We start from the raw sequence: 19,289 nt of genomic DNA, 5'->3' as shown, positions 1-19,289 counted from the left end.
TAGCTGCACCTTCACCAGCTACCCTGCAGTCTACAAAGTACTTCAGACTAGCTGCACCTTCACCAGCTACCCTGCAGTCTACAAAGTACTTCAGACTAGCTGCACCTTCACCAGCTACCCTGCAGTCTACAAAGTACTTCAGACTAGCTGCACCTTCACCAGCTTTGAGAACACTTTCATGATCAATCATTATAAAACATATCATATATATTATTCTGAAATGGACCAATCTGCACAACGACTACTTTTAGTTTTGGTACTTTAAGTACATTTTTAACGCAGGACTTTTACTGTAACAGAGTATTCCTACACTTTGGTAATTCTACTTTTACTAAAGTACAAAATATAAGTACTTCTCCCACCTCAGCTTTTAGTATATGTAGCTGATAATACTTCAGCACTTCATATCCAAAAAAGAAGTTCAGTTAACATATTCAACTTTTTTTAAATGCTAATCTATCCGTGATATTTTCCTTTAAATTAAAGTATTTTGCATGGTATTCTTCTGTGATCTGTTTAATCTTGCTAAAGTGGACTATTTAACAGCCTTTGAAAGACTTGTAAATACGATTTACAGTACAGATATATTTTGCATCAGTGCTACTAAACTAATATTACATAATGATGTAGTGAAGTTATTCCTTGCACATAGATTTGTTATTTTCTTTTGACAACATGTGGGGGCTTCTCTTTAAGAGAAACCTGCTAGAGAAATATCTAAAAAGCTTTGATTCCTGCTGTTAACATGGACGTCTGAGGGTAGTTGGACAACACATCTATACCCTTCTGTTACGGTGTGATGTTGTAACCACTCACTGTAACACAACAAACAACAACACATCACAACATGTACTGTATGTACATCACTTCAAACTCCTCAAAGGTCAACAGTTAACAACAGAAAGGTATTTAACATGATGAAATACAAAACTTACATGTGAAGATATTTCTTTATTTTGATAACTATTGGACACACGACTTCCCCCCCTTGTATTAAACACACACAGGTGGAAGCATTTTGGGGGGAAAAGTAACATTTTGAAAATAAAGTCATTTTGAAAAAAAATCTAATTCTGAGAAAAAAAGCATATTTTGAAATGCATTGTGGGATATGTAGTTTATGGGCAACGTGCTTCTGTAAAGTAGCATGTAATCGTATAATAAACATATTATATTCTTTGCAAGCTCTTATGGGGCCACAGAAAATGAAGTCGCGGGCCGGATTTGGCCCCCGGGCCTTGAGTTTGCCACGCCTGCTTTGAATGAAAGGCTTTGTCATGGTATTCTATTTAAGCTTGCTAAAGTTGACTTTTGAACAGCCTTTGAAAGAATGATAAAAATAACCTCCAGTAAAACACTACTTACAGATATTTTGAATCAGTGTTACATCAGGTTGAATTCATCCATATTTATTGTATGGTGGATATTTCCTTTTACAACATGTGGGGGCTTCTCTTTAAGAGAAACCTGCTTGAGAAATATCTAAAAAGCTTTAAATCCTACTGGTGGACTGGACGTCTGACAGTACTGGTACAACAAATATACACCTTCTTGTTATGGTGTGATGTTGTAACCACTCTCTGTAATACACCAAACAACACAATCACAGCATGTACTGTATGTAGGCCTATATTTCTTCAAACTCCTCAAACGTAACAGTTAAAAACAGAAAGGGAATTAGTAGAATACAAAACTCACACGTGCAAATATTTCTTTATTTTGATAAAGTTGTACTACTGGACCCACAATGTCTCCCACTGAAACGTGAGTATTTCCATTTTATACTACTTTGTACTTCTACTCCACTTCAGTTCAGAGGTACACCATGTACTTTTCCTCCACTACACGTATTTAACACCTTTAGTTACTTCACAGATGTGGATGAATGATGTGAAATCTAACCAAGTGTTAAATCAGACTGTAGTTCCACCTGGAGTAAATCCACCAGCTACCCTGCAGTCTACAAAGTACTTCAGACTAGCTGCACCTTCACCAGCTACCCTGCAGTCTACAAAGTACTTCAGACTAGCTGCACCTTCACCAGCTACCCTGCAGTCTACAAAGTACTTCAGACTAGCTGCACCTTCACCAGCTACCCTGCAGTCTACAAAGTACTTCAGACTAGCTGCACCTTCACCAGCTACCCTGCAGTCTACAAAGTACTTCAGACTAGCTGCACCTTCACCAGCTTTGAGAACACTTTGATCAATCATTATAAAACATATCATATATATTATTCTGAAATGGACCAATCTGCACAACGACTACTTTTAGTTTTGGTACTTTAAGTACATTTTTAATGCAGGACTTTTACTGTAACAGAGTATTCCTACACTTTGGTAATTCTACTTTTACTCAAATACAAAATATAAGTACTTCTCCCACCTCAGCTTTTAGTATATGTAGCTGATAATACTTCAGCACTTCATATCCAAAAAAGAAGTTCAGTTAACATATTCAACTTTTTTTAAATGCTAATCTATCCGTGATATTTTCCTTTAAATGAAAGTATTTTTCATGGTCTTCTTCTGTGATCTGTTTAATCTTGCTAAAGTGAACTATTTAACAGCCTTTGAAAGACTTGTAAATACGATTTACAGTACAGATATATTTTGCATCAGTGCTACTAAACTAATATTACATAATGATCTAGTGAAGTTATTCCTTGCACATAGATTTGTTATTTTCTTTTGACAACATGTGGGGGCTTCTCTTTAAGAGAAACCTGCTAGAGAAATATCTAAAAAGCTTTGATTCCTGCTGTTAACATGGACGTCTGAGGGTAGTTGGACAACACATCTATACCCTTCTGTTACGGTGTGATGTTGTAACCACTCACTGTAACACAACAAACAACAACACATCACAACATGTACTGTATGTACATCACTTCAAACTCCTCAAAGGTCAACAGTTAACAACAGAAAGGTATTTAACATGATGAAATACAAAACTTACATGTGAAGATATTTCTTTATTTTGATAACTATTGGACACACGACTTCCCCCCCCTTGTATTAAACACACACAGGTGGAAGCATTTTGGGGGGAAAAGTAACATTTTGAAAATAAAGTCATTTTGAAAAAAAAATCTAATTCTGAGAAAAAAAGCATATTTTGAAATGCATTGTGGGATATGTAGTTTATGGGCAACGTGCTTCTGTAAAGTAGCATGTAATCGTATAATAAACATATTATATTCTTTGCAAGCTCTTATGGGGCCACAGAAAATGAAGTCGCGGGCCGGATTTGGCCCCCGGGCCTTGAGTTTGCCACGCCTGCTTTGAATGAAAGGCTTTGTCATGGTATTCTATTTAAGCTTGCTAAAGTTGACTTTTGAACAGCCTTTGAAAGAATGATAAAAATAACCTCCAGTAAAACACTACTTACAGATATTTTGAATCAGAGTTACTAAATGAGTATTACATATACTAGGCTTACATCAGGTTGAATTCATCCATATTTATTGTATGGTGGATATTTCCTTTTACAACATGTGGGGGCTTCTCTTTAAGAGAAACCTGCTTGAGAAATATCTAAAAAGCTTTAAATCCTACTGGTGGACTGGACGTCTGACAGCACTGGTACAACAAATATACACCTTCTTGTTATGGTGTGATGTTGTAACCACTCTCTGTAATACAACAAACAACACAATCACAGCATGTACTGTATGTAGGCCTATATTTCTTCAAACTCCTCAAACGTAACAGTTAAAAACAGAAAGGGAATTAGTAGAATACAAAACTCACACGTGCAAACATTTCTTTATTTTGATAAAGTTGTACTACTGGACCCACAATGTCTCCCACTGAAACTTGAGTATTTCCATTTTATACTACTTTGTACTTCTACTCCACTTCAGTTCAGAGGTACACCATGTACTTTTACTCCACTACACGTATTTAACACCTTTAGTTACTTCACAGATGTGGATGAATGATGTGAAATCTAATCAAGTGTTGAATCAGACTGTAGTTCCACCTGGAGTAAATCCACCAGCTACCCTGCAGTCTACAAAGTACTTCAGACTAGCTGCACCTTCACCAGCTACCCTGCAGTCTACAAAGTACTTCAGACTAGCTGCACCTTCACCAGCTACCCTGCAGTCTACAAAGTACTTCAGACTAGCTGCACCTTCACCAGCTACCCTGCAGTCTACAAAGTACTTCAGACTAGCTGCACCTTCACCAGCTACCCTGCAGTCTACAAAGTACTTCAGACTAGCTGCACCTTCACCAGCTTTGAGAACACTTTCATGATCAATCATTATAAAACATATATATATATTATTCTGAAATGGACCAATCTGCACAACGACTACTTTTAGTTTTGGTACTTTAAGTACATTTTTAACGCAGGACTTTTACTGTAACAGAGTATTCCTACACTTTGGTAATTCTACTTTTACTAAAGTACAAAATATAAGTACTTCTCCCACCTCAGCTTTTAGTATATGTAGCTGATAATACTTCAGCACTTCATATCCAAAAAAGAAGTTCAGTTAACATATTCAACTTTTTTTAAATGCTAATCTATCCGTGATATTTTCCTTTAAATTAAAGTATTTTGCATGGTCTTCTTCTGTGATCTGTTTAATCTTGCTAAAGTGAACTATTTAACAGCCTTTGAAAGACTTGTAAATACGATTTACAGTACAGATATATTTTGCATCAGTGCTACTAAACTAATATTACATAATGATGTAGTGAAGTTATTCCTTGCACATAGATTTGTTATTTTCTTTTGACAACATGTGGGGGCTTCTCTTTAAGAGAAACCTGCTAGAGAAATATCTAAAAAGCTTTGATTCCTGCTGTTAACATGGACGTCTGAGGGTAGTTGGACAACACATCTATACCCTTCTGTTACGGTGTGATGTTGTAACCACTCACTGTAACACAACAAACAACAACACATCACAACATGTACTGTATGTACATCACTTCAAACTCCTCAAGGTCAACAGTTAACAACAGAAAGGTATTTAACATGATGAAATACAAAACTTACATGTGAAGATATTTCTTTATTTTGATAACTATTGGACACACGACTTCCCCCCCTTGTATTAAACACACACAGGTGGAAGCATTTTGGGGGGAAAAGTAACATTTTGAAAATAAAGTCATTTTGAAAAAAAAATCTAATTCTGAGAAAAAAAGCATATTTTGAAATGCATTGTGGGATATGTAGTTTATGGGCAACGTGCTTCTGTAAAGTAGCATGTAATCGTATAATAAACATATTATATTCTTTGCAAGCTCTTATGGGGCCACAGAAAATGAAGTCGCGGGCCGGATTTGGCCCCCGGGCCTTGAGTTTGCCACGCCTGCTTTGAATGAAAGGCTTTGTCATGGTATTCTATTTAAGCTTGCTAAAGTTGACTTTTGAACAGCCTTTGAAAGAATGATAAAAATAACCTCCAGTAAAACACTACTTACAGATATTTTGAATCAGAGTTACTAAATGAGTATTACATATACTAGGCTTACATCAGGTTGAATTCATCCATATTTATTGTATGGTGGATATTTCCTTTTACAACATGTGGGGGCTTCTCTTTAAGAGAAACCTGCTTGAGAAATATCTAAAAAGCTTTAAATCCTACTGGTGGACTGGACGTCTGACAGTACTGGTACAACACATATACACCTTCTTGTTATGGTGTGATGTTGTAACCACTCTCTGTAATACACCAAACAACACAATCACAGCATGTACTGTATGTAGGCCTATATTTCTTCAAACTCCTCAAACGTAACAGTTAAAAACAGAAAGGGAATTAGTAGAATACAAAACTCACACGTGCAAACATTTCTTTATTTTGATAAAGTTGTACTACTGGACCCACAATGTCTCCCACTGAAACTTGAGTATTTCCATTTTATACTACTTTGTACTTCTACTCCACTTCAGTTCAGAGGTACATCATGTACTTTTACTCAACACTTCACAACATGTACTGTATGTACATCACTTCAAACTCCTCAAAGGTCAACAGTTAACAACAGAAAGGTATTTAACATGATGAAATACAAAATGTACATGTGAAAATATTTCTTTATTTTGATAACTATTGGACACACGACTTCCCCCACTTGTATCACACACACACAGGTGGAAACAACTGAGTAGATTCACTCAAGTACTACTTAGTAGAATCATTTTGAGCTGCTTGCACTCTACATGAGTATTTTCCATTTTATGCCATACATTAAACCTAAAACCAGGATTTATTCCTAATAAACAGCAGCCGGCAGGAGAGCGCCACTAATCCTTTTTTACTCCACAGCGTCCCTGACATTCAGACAACTCTCGCGATGTTACACCTAAACCATGCACTTACTACGAACTATCGCGATACGTCAGAAGCGTTACCCCATTTTCCAGCTGTCCCTCAGTCGGTCGGGATTTCGGATCCATACGGGAGAGGGTTTTTGTGGATAAACCGACACATTTTGGGAGGAGATACCGAATCATATGGTCACGTAAACGCGAAAACGAGCTACTTTATCCCGTATTTTACCATGGAAACTGAACTATGAGGTAAGTGTGTTGTGTGGAAGAATGTCCCTGACGTTAGCTTCTCACTGGTTAGCTTTAGCTTGCTAGCTGCAGTGATGTGAACGTTAGCGCGGCTAGTTGGTCATTTTTAACCCGGGTTAGCGTGCTATAATGTCAGCCTCTAACTGGGATATCAACCTGTCTTGGAAGTGCTTTATATCGGTTATTTTAACAGCACCAGGGTGAGAGGCATTTGAAGACGATGACATCTAGGTGCTACTAACAGTTAGCCAGAATGCTAATGTTAAATCACTGCATCTTTCTGCACTGTGAGCTGAGGTTAAGATAGATGATAGATAAATAGATACTTTATTTATCCCAAATTGTAAAAATTCTATTGTTACAGCAGCAGTGTGTTAAGGCATTACAATGTGTAAAGAGTGGTAGCAAGTACAATTAAGAATAAACAGCACATATACACATATATACAGCAGTAAATACATATATCACACATAATAAACAATATCAAATATTCAGGATGAATACAAATGTACTATAAAAGACTGAAATACTGCAGTAACATAAATATAGATGTATTCTACAGTAGCAGAGACATAGTATTTAAATGACAGATGTGCAAGGTGGTTGTTATGGAGAGGGAGAAAGATAGGTAGGTAGTTTAAAAAACAGTAAAATAAAAACTACATTGAGAGGAAACATCATAACATATACCAAATAAAGTAGAATAATAATATATCAATCTTCTGAACATATAACCATAGTGTACTGTATATACTTTAAAAAATGGTGTACGGTATCTTGAAATTAAAAGTAAATATATCCTGTAAACTACACTTCTACTTTTCGATAGCCTCGCCAGTTGAGAGAAAGATGATGAAACAAAGTTACTGACAGTGTTGGGACAGATACCAGCTTTCATGGGCTAACATTACAACTGATGTTAGTCACACACACAGCTGTCCATCAGGATCCAGTCAAAACAACAGAGGTGGAACAAGTACTTAGGTATTGTACTCAAGCACCCTGAGAGCAGGAATGGCTGCTGTTCCTGTGTGATCTTGTTTTAAATGGTTGTTTCACATTCACCAAAGTCACACAGTAACATAAACAAACTCATATATCGTTGGTGTTCTGCAAGATAAAACCACGGCGTTCTTCAATGGAGGATGGTGTCTTTGAAGAGGGTCATAATGGAGATAATAGATTCAGTCGTCTGTTGAAAAGGGCTGTCTCATGGCAAGGGTAAAGCAGGGAAACTATTCTAAACAAAGCAAGATTTTGTTTTGGTGGCTAAGATATGTTTTGCTACTCGTCCACCTCATATAACCCCTCTCCAACAATCCGTGGTGCTAAATTACTTCCATGTTGATTCAAATACTCAGCTATGCTATGCTCCAACGCCCACTATTTGTCATTTGTCATACTTGCATCATGCTACGTCTGCTTTTCATGAGCAGCGAGAAAACACACCCAAGTCCAGCAAAATGTGGAAGTGCTTACACGCCCTTCGCTCTGCAAAGCGTTCAGATACATTTGAAACAGTTCCTTGATTAATGGTGAGAATATATCAGTCAAAAATTATTGTAATTACTTTGCTTCCCCTCCTAACTTATAGATACATAGATGTGGAATATATACATGTGGAAATACAACTTCTCATCAATAGATAATGTGTTTTTCTGCAGACCTTTTCAGGGTTAATCAAAAAGCCACATGAAGCATATTGACGTTTTCCTTGTAGTATTTTAACAAACGCTTCATCATGACCATAAACAGTCCCTGTGCTGTGCTTAAGTTAAGCTCTTAACCACCCAAGGGTATCAGTCTTTACTAATGGGAACGGCAGAGGGGAGGATGGATTGATTTGGGAGGAGCTGGGTGTGTGTGTGTGTGTGTGTGTGTGTCACCTCTCATGCCTCGCCACTTGACATTGGTGTGATAAGAACGTGTTTGGAGAGAGAGACGCAGGCTTTATGGTCGGTGTCAGAGGGTGTGTTCTGAGTCAGAGTTCCTTTACGGCCCGCCCACACAGCGGCGTGCGCTGACGCTTGCCGGCGGACGTGTCTGAAACTCGACCAACAACGAATTACATGAATCTCCCGCCCCTGACCCACAAGCAGCGGTTTGATTGGCTAGAGCTTGTACTGGCATATGATTCGATTGGCTGACGCTTCTGCCGAGGCGTCAAAAGTTGAACATTGCTCAACTTTTGCAGCGAGCCACGCCAGCTACGCTCCACGTCGCTTCCCACAATGCATTTCGGCTAAAAGTGACGTCACCCCATTCAAAGTGAATGGTGAAGCGTCAACGCACGCCGCTGTGTGGACGGGCCGTTAGTGTGTGAGTGAGAAAGAGGGAGGCTGGGGAGTGTGTTTTCAGAGGAAGAGGGTGTGTGTTTCTTGAAGTAGAGGGTGTGTGTTAAAAGCTAATGCATGTGTTGTGTGATTGTGAGGAACCTAAAGCTTCTTACAAACCAAACTGACACCAAAGAACTCGTCCCGACGGAACGCCGTCTCTGCGTCTCGGCCATGTGTCGCACTGGAACACACCGCAAAGACTTCAGCCGACGGCCAAGTAGCACGTACGAACTGCGCATGCGTGAGCGGCAATAGCTCTCCTTACCAGCAGGTGGCGGTAGTGTGTATTCGTCATTCAAAAGAGGCAACAACCGAGAGAAGAAGAACAGACTGCTGATATAAACAAACAACAAATAGCGTTCCATGTTCCCTCTACAGCGAGAAGCTCACGGGGCTTTCCCGAGTCTGAGTCGAGAGCTGGAGTTAAATGAAATCTCACATTTGCCTTCTTAATCGTTTGTTTGGGTCCCTCACTTCCGTTTCGCTTCTCATGCACTGATTCGCTAAGCTGAACAGCCAATCAGAGTGATTTCTTTGGCTCCCGATTCAACATGTCGAATCGGCAGCGGAAGGTGTCTGCACGGCCGAAAAGACACGACGGTGCAGTCCATACCAATCTGAGTAGGGCGACACGACGCTCCTCCACGGCCCGACATCTATCGACGCCGATAGATGTCATTATTGTTACATATGAAGACAAAATGCAGTCACAATTTCATTAAATTAGTTCTTACTTTAATGTAAATACATTTCCCAATGAATCCATTGATGTGTGAGTCATACAACATGAGACAGAGGGGAGGCTGTGGCGCAGTGGACTAGTGCGTTGGTGCTCAGATCAGGGGGGCACAGGTTCAAACCCCACTGCAGTCAGCATGTCGTTGTGTCCCTGAGACACTTCACCCCAAATGGCTCCTGTGGGGATTGCCCACAGTCGCTTTGGATAAAAGTGTCTAACACGTGACCTGTCATGAGAAGAATTAGGAATACCCTTCAGAATTTAGCACAGTCTTCAAGGAAATGTTATCATTCGGTGGTGAAAACCTTCACATTTGACTTTCTAAATCGAAAAAGTCTGCCTATCCACTCATAGTTATTTAGTGATGTTTCCTGCAATTCTGCACCCATTTTAACATTTGGTGTAACCTTGTTTTCTTATCCCTGCAGACATCATGCTCAACTCTCTTAAAATGACGTCATGATTCTGTGCAGTAAAGCCACGTGGCCGATAGCAGAGACAGACATATTTATCATCTTCCCTTTAAGCGATGGATGAAGAGATTGAAACATCTAAGACAAATCAGGCGTCGGGGATTTAAGATCATTTCAATTTCCGTCTAGTGTTCTGCTCTAAAATACATCTTTGGGATTATTATTCTTTTCTCTGCTGATAAAGGTGATTGGTTTCAGTATTAACCCAGTGTGATATGAATAGATTACAGGATGAACCTTTGATCCATCTCAAATGTATTACTTTTCATATTAACTTTCTGTCTCTTTGGATACAACAAGGCGGTCCTCTTTCAGCTTAAATTGTGCAACTATTTGTATCTATTGTATATTTGCAGACTAAGAGGTGTTGTGTATTGATGCTGAATCTTTCAAACTAGACTCACAATGGATCTAAGGCTACATCTACACGGAGACGAAAACTAACCGAATTCGATATCAAAAAAGTCTTCCGTCCACACGGTATCGGCTCGAGAAACGTGTCCGTTCACACGAGAGCGCTCGACCCGCTGGAGGCGCTGTAGTACACATGCCGGGCCTGTAAGTGGCGCTGTACTTCCGCCACAAAATACACCAAAAGCAACGAAGAAGACCCCCGAGCATGGTTGCCATGGTTGCCCTTCTGTTTATGCTGGATGCACAATCATATAAGGATCTAGCATTTAACTGGGGGGTCCGCAGAAAAACAAGAGGGGGTGCCAACAGAAGTGTGTGTGTGTGTGTGTGTGTGTGTGTGTGTGTGTGTGTGTGTGTGTGTGTGTGTGTGTGTGTGTGTGTGTGTGTGTGTGTGTGTGTGTGTGTGTGTGTGTGTGTGTGTGTGTGTGTGTGTGTGTGTGTGTGTGTGTGTGTGTGTGTGTGTGTGTGTGTGTGTGTGTGTGTGTGTGTGTGTGTGTGTCGCTTAAACGGGCATCTGCCACAGGCCTTGATAACAGACCAACACTTCGCTTACATCCCAATGCTCTAATTATACTCGCTAATCCCACAAACATAACGCATGGCCTCAGAGGACCGGGCAGAAAGCCCCTCCTCATGACAAAGGGAAAGATGCACAACACACACATTCTACTGTCTGGGTGGTGGACTGTTTATTGAAGTTGAATTAAGCTTGCAGATGTTTTAGCATTCGTGCCAACTGTTCTATCTGATCAAACACTGATATGATTAGACATTCGTATTAATTGATCGAGCTCTAATGGCACACAGGACCGGCTCCGTTCGCAGCGATACTTTGAGTTTCGAAACAAAACAATTCTGGCTGCTTCTACAAGTGTGTGATCATTCTCATCCCTAGTTTCAGTGTTAGATATTAGGGTAGTCTGGCACACATAATCAAGAGTAGCTGCTCTATCAGTGTTTCTGCCAGACCAGGGCTGAGAGGGCGTCCACCCCGAGAGCGGGGGGGGGGGAGGTGTGTGACGTCACATGACTTGAATTTTGAATTGAGCCGTCCCTTATAGATCTCTTTACGTATTAGTGATGGGAATTTCGGCTCCTAAACGGCTCGTCATGTTCCCGCAGTTTACCACAGAGCCTCAGTTTCGCCGCTGCGAGGCTCCGGCGCTCGCAGTTCACGCGCGTGCTCCACTAGCACCCCACTAGCACCCCACTAGCCCCCCCCCCCCCCCCCGTCAAGGCTCGCCGGCAGTACACTTTCCGTCACCGGAACACGCTTTGCTGGCGGCGAAAAGAATCCCACCAGACTCCTTTGCCCCTCCAACAGAGGGATGTCCTTTTTCCTTTTCGTAATTTCAAGCGATAAAAACTCGATCTTCTCTCGAATTATTATTATTATTTGTGGACGCCCTCGGCTCGAGTTCAGGGCGTTCCGAGCTGAATAATGACAGCAAGACGCCCCCCTATAGTTGTAACTATATCAAAATCGCAATATGGACTAGTGTAATATTGAAAGTGCATGGAGCACGGTCGTTTGAAAAGGCTATGTGTTAAAATACTATTTTGAATGACGTTTTGTGGCGTAGAGTAGATCCTTCCTACAAAGTTTGGAAAGATTATGATGCAAAACTATCCCTTATCTATCAAAAACCATATTGCATTTGGAATATCAGTCAAAATCATCCCAACTAGTCATTCTTTCCAAATCTTGCAGCCCTGGACATAAAGTCACTTTAATTCATCATCAGCTTATTTGCTGGACAGAGTTTTGGCAAGCTGACATTTCTGTAGAGCCTTGCAGCACGAGAAATTAAAGTCATTCTTGTACCAATGCCTCTCTGCTGCGGTTTAATAAAGACATCAGCATTTCCACCAGGGGGCGTCTTGCCGTCATTCAGCTCGGGACGCCCTGAACGCGAGCCGAGGGCGTCCAAAAATATTAATAATTCGAGAGAAGATGGAGAGTTTTTATCGCGTGAAAGGAAAAAGGACATCCCGCTGTTGGAGGGGCAAAGTATTCTTTCCGGAGTATTGAAGATCGTTTCCCCGACATCGAAGGTGCCTGCTACAGGACAACACGGAACGTGCACGATTTGGACGCGACGAGCGGGGGGGGGGGTTTAGTGGAGCACGCGCGTGAGCTGCGAGCGCCGGAGCCTCGTAGCAGCGAAACTGAGGCTCCGTGGTAAACTGTGGGGACATGAAGAGACGTTTGGGAGCCGACACAGACGCACTTTAAGAGAGCCCAGCCAAATGATCCGGCTCGCTAACGTAAAAAGACAGTGTCTATAAGGGACGGCTCAAGTCTCCCTACTCGGGGTGGACGCCCTCCTATAAGGGACGGCTCAAGTCTCCCTACTCGGGGTGGACGCCCTCCTATAAGGGACGGCTCAAGTCTCCCTACTCGGGGTGGACGCCCTCTCAGCCCTGGTCTGGCGGAAGCACCGAAAGACATGGTTGAATATCATCCTTATAATGACATTACAATGACCCTCAATTAATACACAGATAAAAGTCGACATAGTTCGATTGCTTCCATCCATACTTTAAAGAAGGTTCAACGTCCTCTACTGCAGTTGCTTCAATATTTGTGTAGTGGCAGCAGTGAAAGTGTGTGTCTGAGGGTTTATGCAGGGTGGGCTTTGTTCGTCTGACCTAGTTAAGCTGGTTACTTTGTCCCCCGACTCTGATGAGTGGGACACACACACACACACACACACACACACACACACACACACACACACACACACACACACACACACACACACACACACCACTGCACTCCTCAATAGGCCAAGGACAGTCTCAGTGGAAATGTCCGCGGCATGTCGGAGTAACTGTTTCTGGAAAGAGGAATTGAGTTTGTGCTAAATTCCAATCCGCCTACAGAAAACCGTTTCCTAGAATCTCATCTTTATTTCATTGAATCACACTTGTGGTACAAAAGTCAGACACACACACACACACACACACACACACACACACACACACACACACACACACACACACACACACACACACACACACACACACACACACACACACACACACACACACACACACACATCCTCACTAAGTCCTTGTCTGTCAGTACTATGGTTGTGTGTTGGCCACAGCGCAGGGCAGCGGGTCTGGATGTGATTAACATACCTCTACTATGGCAGATGTATGTTACACACACACACACACACACACACACACACACACACACACACACACACACACACACACACACACACACACACACACACACACACACACACACACACACACACACATATATGTGAAGGAGTAGGGCAGTTTTACTTCATAATCTTTAAAGAGATTAAATATAAAATGCAGGAATAATCCCTGTATCACATGTGTTAGCTTTTAAAGTTGCCCTGTTTGGCTTTTGGGGGATTTCCCCTTCCTGTAGTGGTTACAGGTTTGTGTGCATGGAAAGGGTCTGCAAGGGCTAACCAGGCCACCATCTAAATGCTGGCACATGTGCTTCCTTTATCACAATCTATAACGAGTCAGAGCTTTTGCTAGCCGGTACGATGGTTCACAAAAACGTTTTTTTACATCCTATCCCTCAGCTGTTCCAGGTTGTTGTTGTTGTTGTTGTTGTTGTTGTTGTTTGCTGCTCTATTGCTGTAACTTTTATACAATTTCCTCTGGAACAAGCTAAACTAGTTATAAATATATATTTATTCTTCACTGTCGGGTCCCTCATTACTGGATCAGTGAGCTGCATGACATACTGACAGGCTGTCAGGAGAGAGAGAGAGGGGGGGGAGAGAGAGAGAGAGAGGGGGAGAGAGAGAGAGAGAGAGAGAGGGAGAGAGAGAGAGAGAGGGAGAGAGAGGGAGGGAGAGAGAGAGAGAGAGAGAGATCATCTCTCCCGTGTTATTATCCAAAGTGAATGTAATCTTGAATAATGTACATCATTTGAATGTAATGATTAAGTTGATTGTTTGTGGAAGCTCCAGAGAATAAGCATTAACTGAGTTTAAACATCACTTTAAATGGAAGATTTAAAGTGATGTTTAAATCTTCCATTTAGGCCCCGCCCCTCGATCGAATCGGCGATCGGTATCGGAAATTGGCGATCGGAGCATCCCTAGTGTGAACCTGTCTTCTGTGTGAACCTGTCTTCTGTGTGAACCTGTCTTCTGTGTGAACCTGTCTTCTGTGTGGATCTGTCTTCTGTGTGAATCTGTCTTCTGTGTGGATCTGTCTTCTGTGTGGATCTGTCTTCTGTGTGAACCTGTCTTCTGTGTGAACCTGTCTTCTGTGTGGACCTGTCTTCTGTGTGAACCTGTCTTCTGTGTGGATCTGTCTTCTGTGTGAACCTGTCTTCTGTGTGAACCTGTCTTCTGTGTGGATCTGTCTTCTGTGTGGATCTGTCTTCTGTGTGAATCTGTCTTCTGTGTGGACCCGTCTTCTGTGTGGACCCGCCTTCTGTGTGGACCCGTCTTCTGTGTGAACCCGTCTTCTGTGTGGATCTGTCTTCTGTGTGGATCTGCCTTCTGTGTGGACCTGTCTTCTGTGTGGACCTGTCTTCTGTGTGGACCTGTCTTCTGTGTGGACCTGTCTTCTGTGTGGACCTGTCTTCTGTGTGAACCTGTCTTCTGTGTGGATCTGTCTTCTGTGTGGACCTGTCTTCTGTGTGGACCTGTCTTCTGTGTGGACCTGTCTTCTGTGTGAATCTGTCTTCTGTGTGGATCTGTCTTCTGTGTGAATCTGTCTTCTGTGTGAATCTGTCTTCTGTGTGAATCTGTCTTCTGTGTGGATCTGTCTTCTGTGTGGATCTGTCTTCTGTGTGGACCTGTCTTCTGTGTGAACCTGTCTTCTGTGTGAACTTGTCTTCTGTGTGAACCTGTCTTCTGTGTGGATCTGTCTTCTGTGTGAACCTTAACATTACAAATATTTCTAAATAGTAGCGGTTGCAGTCTTTGAGGAGCGGAGGTGTGTTTATGAATGTAATAGCATCAAATCCGCTCTCTCTAAAACACAGACACCACAATGACTTACTTTAAATTCACAACTCCAGCGTGAAGAGACAGCCGAGTGGGAAATGAACTCCAGACTTGAGCTGTAAAATCACTTCCCTTCTAAATGAGTTTGTTTACTGCGTCAGCACCTTTTTACCATGTGATTATTTGGGTTTATTACATGGCTTAGTTGAATACTCGATTCTGATTGGTCAATTCAGAACACGTGACACGTTGTTAATACCGAACAGACAGACCGCTGTCAAGGACTTATTGACCGTTGTTAAGGACGCTCACATCTTCAGAAAGAAGTCCGGTCGATTTAACTTCATACAGTTGGGCCGAAAAGCAAACTGCATGCCGATCTAGGTCCCTCCGCGTCGGCTCCTGATCGGCCTGTCGGTGTTCTTCTCCCCATAATGACCGCGTCGCTGCACATTATCCCTTACTTAAAATGCCGTTTAGCGTCTCGTTGGATTGCTGACCTTGGTGATAAAACCACCCGTGAAATGTTCCTAATGCGACGTGGTTATATTAATGCTAGGGCTGCTCGATTATGGCAAAAATCATAATCTCGATTATTTGGGTCAATAATCGTAATTGCGATTATTAAATGCGATTAGTCATTGACTTTGAAAACATCCATTTATTGGAGAAAATAAATGTGAACAGGATGTTTTTAACAGTTAATTACCCTGAACCTTAAAGTATAATTCAACTGGGAAAAATAAAAATCGTTTTATTTCGATTACGTTGATTTCGTAATCGTTGCAAGCCGTAATCGCGATTAAAGTACGATTTAAAAAGCCCTAATTAATGCACGATCAAGCAGTTGGATATACGATTTGATTGACCAGATAAACGTTGCTTTTCAGGTGTTGTGTCATGAAGAAGACTTGGTGATAAAAAAACATCTGTGAAATTTTCTTAATGTGACGTGGTTATTGTATTTGTTTGTAAGGGATGCTCCGATCGCCGGAATCAGTATCGGCCGATACCGATCGAGTGGGCGGGGCCTATGGGGAACTTCCATTTAAAGTGATGTTTAAAACTCAATGGGGCTCATTCACTGGCGCTTCCACAAACAACAACCAACATAATTATCATAACACGGGAGAGATGAGCGGCAGCGCTCTCTTTTCCTCCCCCCCTCTCTCTCTCTCCTGACAGCCTGTCAGTATCTCATGCAGCTCACTGATCCAGTAACGAGTGACCCGACAGTGAAGAATAAACATATGTATAACTAGTTTAGCTCGTTCCAGAGGTAGATGAAATAGCTAAGTGTGTTCGGTCTAACTCTCAGTGTGTGTGTTGCTTCGCTCACCGGTCCGTCACAGCGGGCGGAGCTGCAGGATTTCTGCTTCACACACTTTGCATAGCGTTATTTTACTTTCATTTTCGGACCGGTGAAGCCATTCAGGCGAGCTTGTTTTGCCGCGCACAGAGAAAAGTGTCATGTATTTTACGTCACGCGATCGGCTCTCCTGATCAGAGTATCGAGAGAGAGTGAGTATCGATCGGAGCATCCCTATTTGTAATTTAAATCTTTATTGTCACGTCATGGCAACAACATGCTGGTTACACAACAACATGCAATCATGTAACAAAAGGCAAGCAAGGCAATATGTCTTGATGTTATTATATTCTTGAAGTTACTTGTGTCTATTAGCTATTGCTCCAGTCCAATGTCTTCGTTTTGAGTCTCGGTTTATAAGTCAGTTTTTCCATCAAAAAGATTTCTTCCACAGTTGTTACCCATTGGTTTTCCGTTGGTGGTGCTTCCTTTCCCCAATGCCTACTGATAGCTTTCCTGCTGGATATCGTGACGATGTTATTTGACTGAATGATGTTGCACGATCAAGCAGTTGGATATACGATTTGATTGATCAGATAAACGTTGTTTTTCAGGTGTTGTGTCGTGAAGAAGACCGAGTGAACCATGGCGCAGTTCCCCACCACATTCACAGGTCAGTATGTGTGTGGAACTGCCATTCATAAGATGTGCACAATGAACGTTAATGTTTATACTTTCCTCTGAGAGCACATTGCTCCATTAATCCACAGTCTAATTGTCAAACACAGAGTTACTTCAGAGTAGGGATGTAACGATACACTCGACTCACGATTCACGATACGATTTTCTCACTATGTATATATTTTTTAACAGAATGAGCTGAGGACAAATTCTGACTGAAACATATTTCTGTATTTATATACTGTATAAAACAACGTACATATATATATATATATATATATATATGCAGAGATGGCTGCAGTACACACATCCTTTCCTCAAGTAGAAGTACAGTTACTCGTGTTTAAAAGTAGAAGTAGAAGTACTGACTAAACTTCTTTACTCAAGTAAAAGTAAAAGTCTTTGAAATGTACTTCAGTAAAAAGTACCCATAGCTAGCAGCTGTTTTAAAGAGTACCTGACCTCCCTTTATATCAATAGAACAATAATGTCATTGTTAGCTAATGAATGTTTCCATGCTGAACAACGGCAACATGACAACGTTTCCATTGGTCCCTCTTCTTTAGAGAAGACCAGGAAGTGATGGATACACGGATCGTGTTCCAATCAATAGGCACGCAGTGACTCTAAAGAATAATGACCACGCACCAACACACATTCAGACTAAAGGAACCAGCTGTTTGGAGAATGAGAGAAGTAGAAAGTACAGGTATTTGAGTTCAACATGAGAGAAGTAGAAAGTACAGGTATTTGAGTTCAACATGTGAGAAGTAGAAAGTACAGGTATTTGGGTTCAACATGTAAGAAGTAGAAAGTACAGGTATTTGAGTTCAACATGTGAGAAGTAGAAAGTACAGGTATTGGGTTCAACATGTAAGAAGTAGAAAGTACAGGTATTTGAGTTCAACATGTAAGAAGTAGAAAGTACAGGTATTTGAGTTCAACATGTGAGAAGTAGAAAGTACAGGTATTGAGTTCAACATGAGAGAAGTAGAAAGTACAGGTATTTGTGTTCAACATGTAAGAAGTAGAAAGTACAGGTATTTGAGTTCAACATGAGAGAAGTAGAAAGTACAGGTATTTGAGTTCAACATGTAAGAAGTAGAAGTACAGGTATTTGAGTTCAACATGTGAGAAGTAGAAAGTACAGGTATTTGAGTTCAACATGTAAGAAGTAGAAAGTACAGGTATTTGAGTTCAACATGTGAGAAGTAGAAAGTACAGGTATTTGAGTTCAACATGAGAGGAGTAGAAAGTAACAGGTATTTGAGTTCAACATGAGAGAAGTAGAAAGTACAGGTATTTGAGTTCAACATGTAAGAAGTAGAAAGTACAGGTATTAAGTTCAACATGTAGAAGTAGAAAGTACAGGTATTTGAGTTCAACATGTGAGAAGTAGAAAGTACAGGTATTTGAGTTCAACATGAGAGAAGTAGAAAGTACAGGTATTTGAGTTCAACATGAGAGAAGTAGAAAGTACAGGTATTTGAGTTCAACATGAGAGAAGTAGAAAGTACAGGTATTTGAGTTCAACATGAGAGAAGTAGAGTACACAGGTATTTGAGTTCAACATGTAGGAAGTAGAAAGTACAGGTATTTGAGTTCAACATGAGAGAAGTAGAAAGTACAGGTATTTGTGTTCAACATGTAAGAAGTAGAAAGTACAGGTATTTGAGTTCAACATGTAAGAAGTCAAAGTCGTCAGAAAAATAAGTAGTGGAATAAAGTACTGATACCAGAAACATGTACTTAAGTACAGTAACAAAGTATTTGTTCTCCACTACTTCCCACCTCTGGATATAACAGCTATCAAAATAACAATTTCCG

The 19,289-nt window shown here is 41.1% G+C and overlaps 6 non-coding genes across 6 annotated transcripts; all 6 read right to left on the bottom strand.

Annotated features, from left to right (window-relative positions):
• Nucleotides 1-679: 679 nt before the first annotated feature.
• On the bottom strand, nucleotides 680-736 carry LOC117443315 (U7 small nuclear RNA). Its single transcript, XR_004551659.1, has one exon. It is a non-coding gene; the product is annotated as a U7 small nuclear RNA (small nuclear RNA).
• A 708-nt stretch (nucleotides 737-1,444) lies between these two features.
• On the bottom strand, nucleotides 1,445-1,501 carry LOC117443312 (U7 small nuclear RNA). The gene has a single exon (XR_004551656.1). It is a non-coding gene; the product is annotated as a U7 small nuclear RNA (small nuclear RNA).
• A 1,201-nt stretch (nucleotides 1,502-2,702) lies between these two features.
• Nucleotides 2,703-2,759, bottom strand: LOC117443314 (U7 small nuclear RNA). The gene has a single exon (XR_004551658.1). It is a non-coding gene; the product is annotated as a U7 small nuclear RNA (small nuclear RNA).
• A 739-nt stretch (nucleotides 2,760-3,498) lies between these two features.
• On the bottom strand, nucleotides 3,499-3,555 carry LOC117443317 (U7 small nuclear RNA). Its single transcript, XR_004551661.1, has one exon. It is a non-coding gene; the product is annotated as a U7 small nuclear RNA (small nuclear RNA).
• A 1,203-nt stretch (nucleotides 3,556-4,758) lies between these two features.
• On the bottom strand, nucleotides 4,759-4,815 carry LOC117443311 (U7 small nuclear RNA). Its single transcript, XR_004551655.1, has one exon. It is a non-coding gene; the product is annotated as a U7 small nuclear RNA (small nuclear RNA).
• Nucleotides 4,816-5,552: 737 nt separating this feature from the next.
• LOC117443316 (U7 small nuclear RNA) lies at nucleotides 5,553-5,609 on the bottom strand. Its single transcript, XR_004551660.1, has one exon. It is a non-coding gene; the product is annotated as a U7 small nuclear RNA (small nuclear RNA).
• Between the last annotated feature and the right edge of the window lie 13,680 nt (nucleotides 5,610-19,289).

The sequence above is a fragment of the Pseudochaenichthys georgianus genome, unplaced genomic scaffold (assembly GCF_902827115.2).
Source record: "Pseudochaenichthys georgianus unplaced genomic scaffold, fPseGeo1.2 scaffold_581_arrow_ctg1, whole genome shotgun sequence".
Lineage (NCBI taxonomy): Eukaryota > Metazoa > Chordata > Actinopteri > Perciformes > Channichthyidae > Pseudochaenichthys > Pseudochaenichthys georgianus.
Note: the sequence above shows the minus strand (reverse complement) of the source record. Positions and strands in the feature narration are given on the sequence as shown.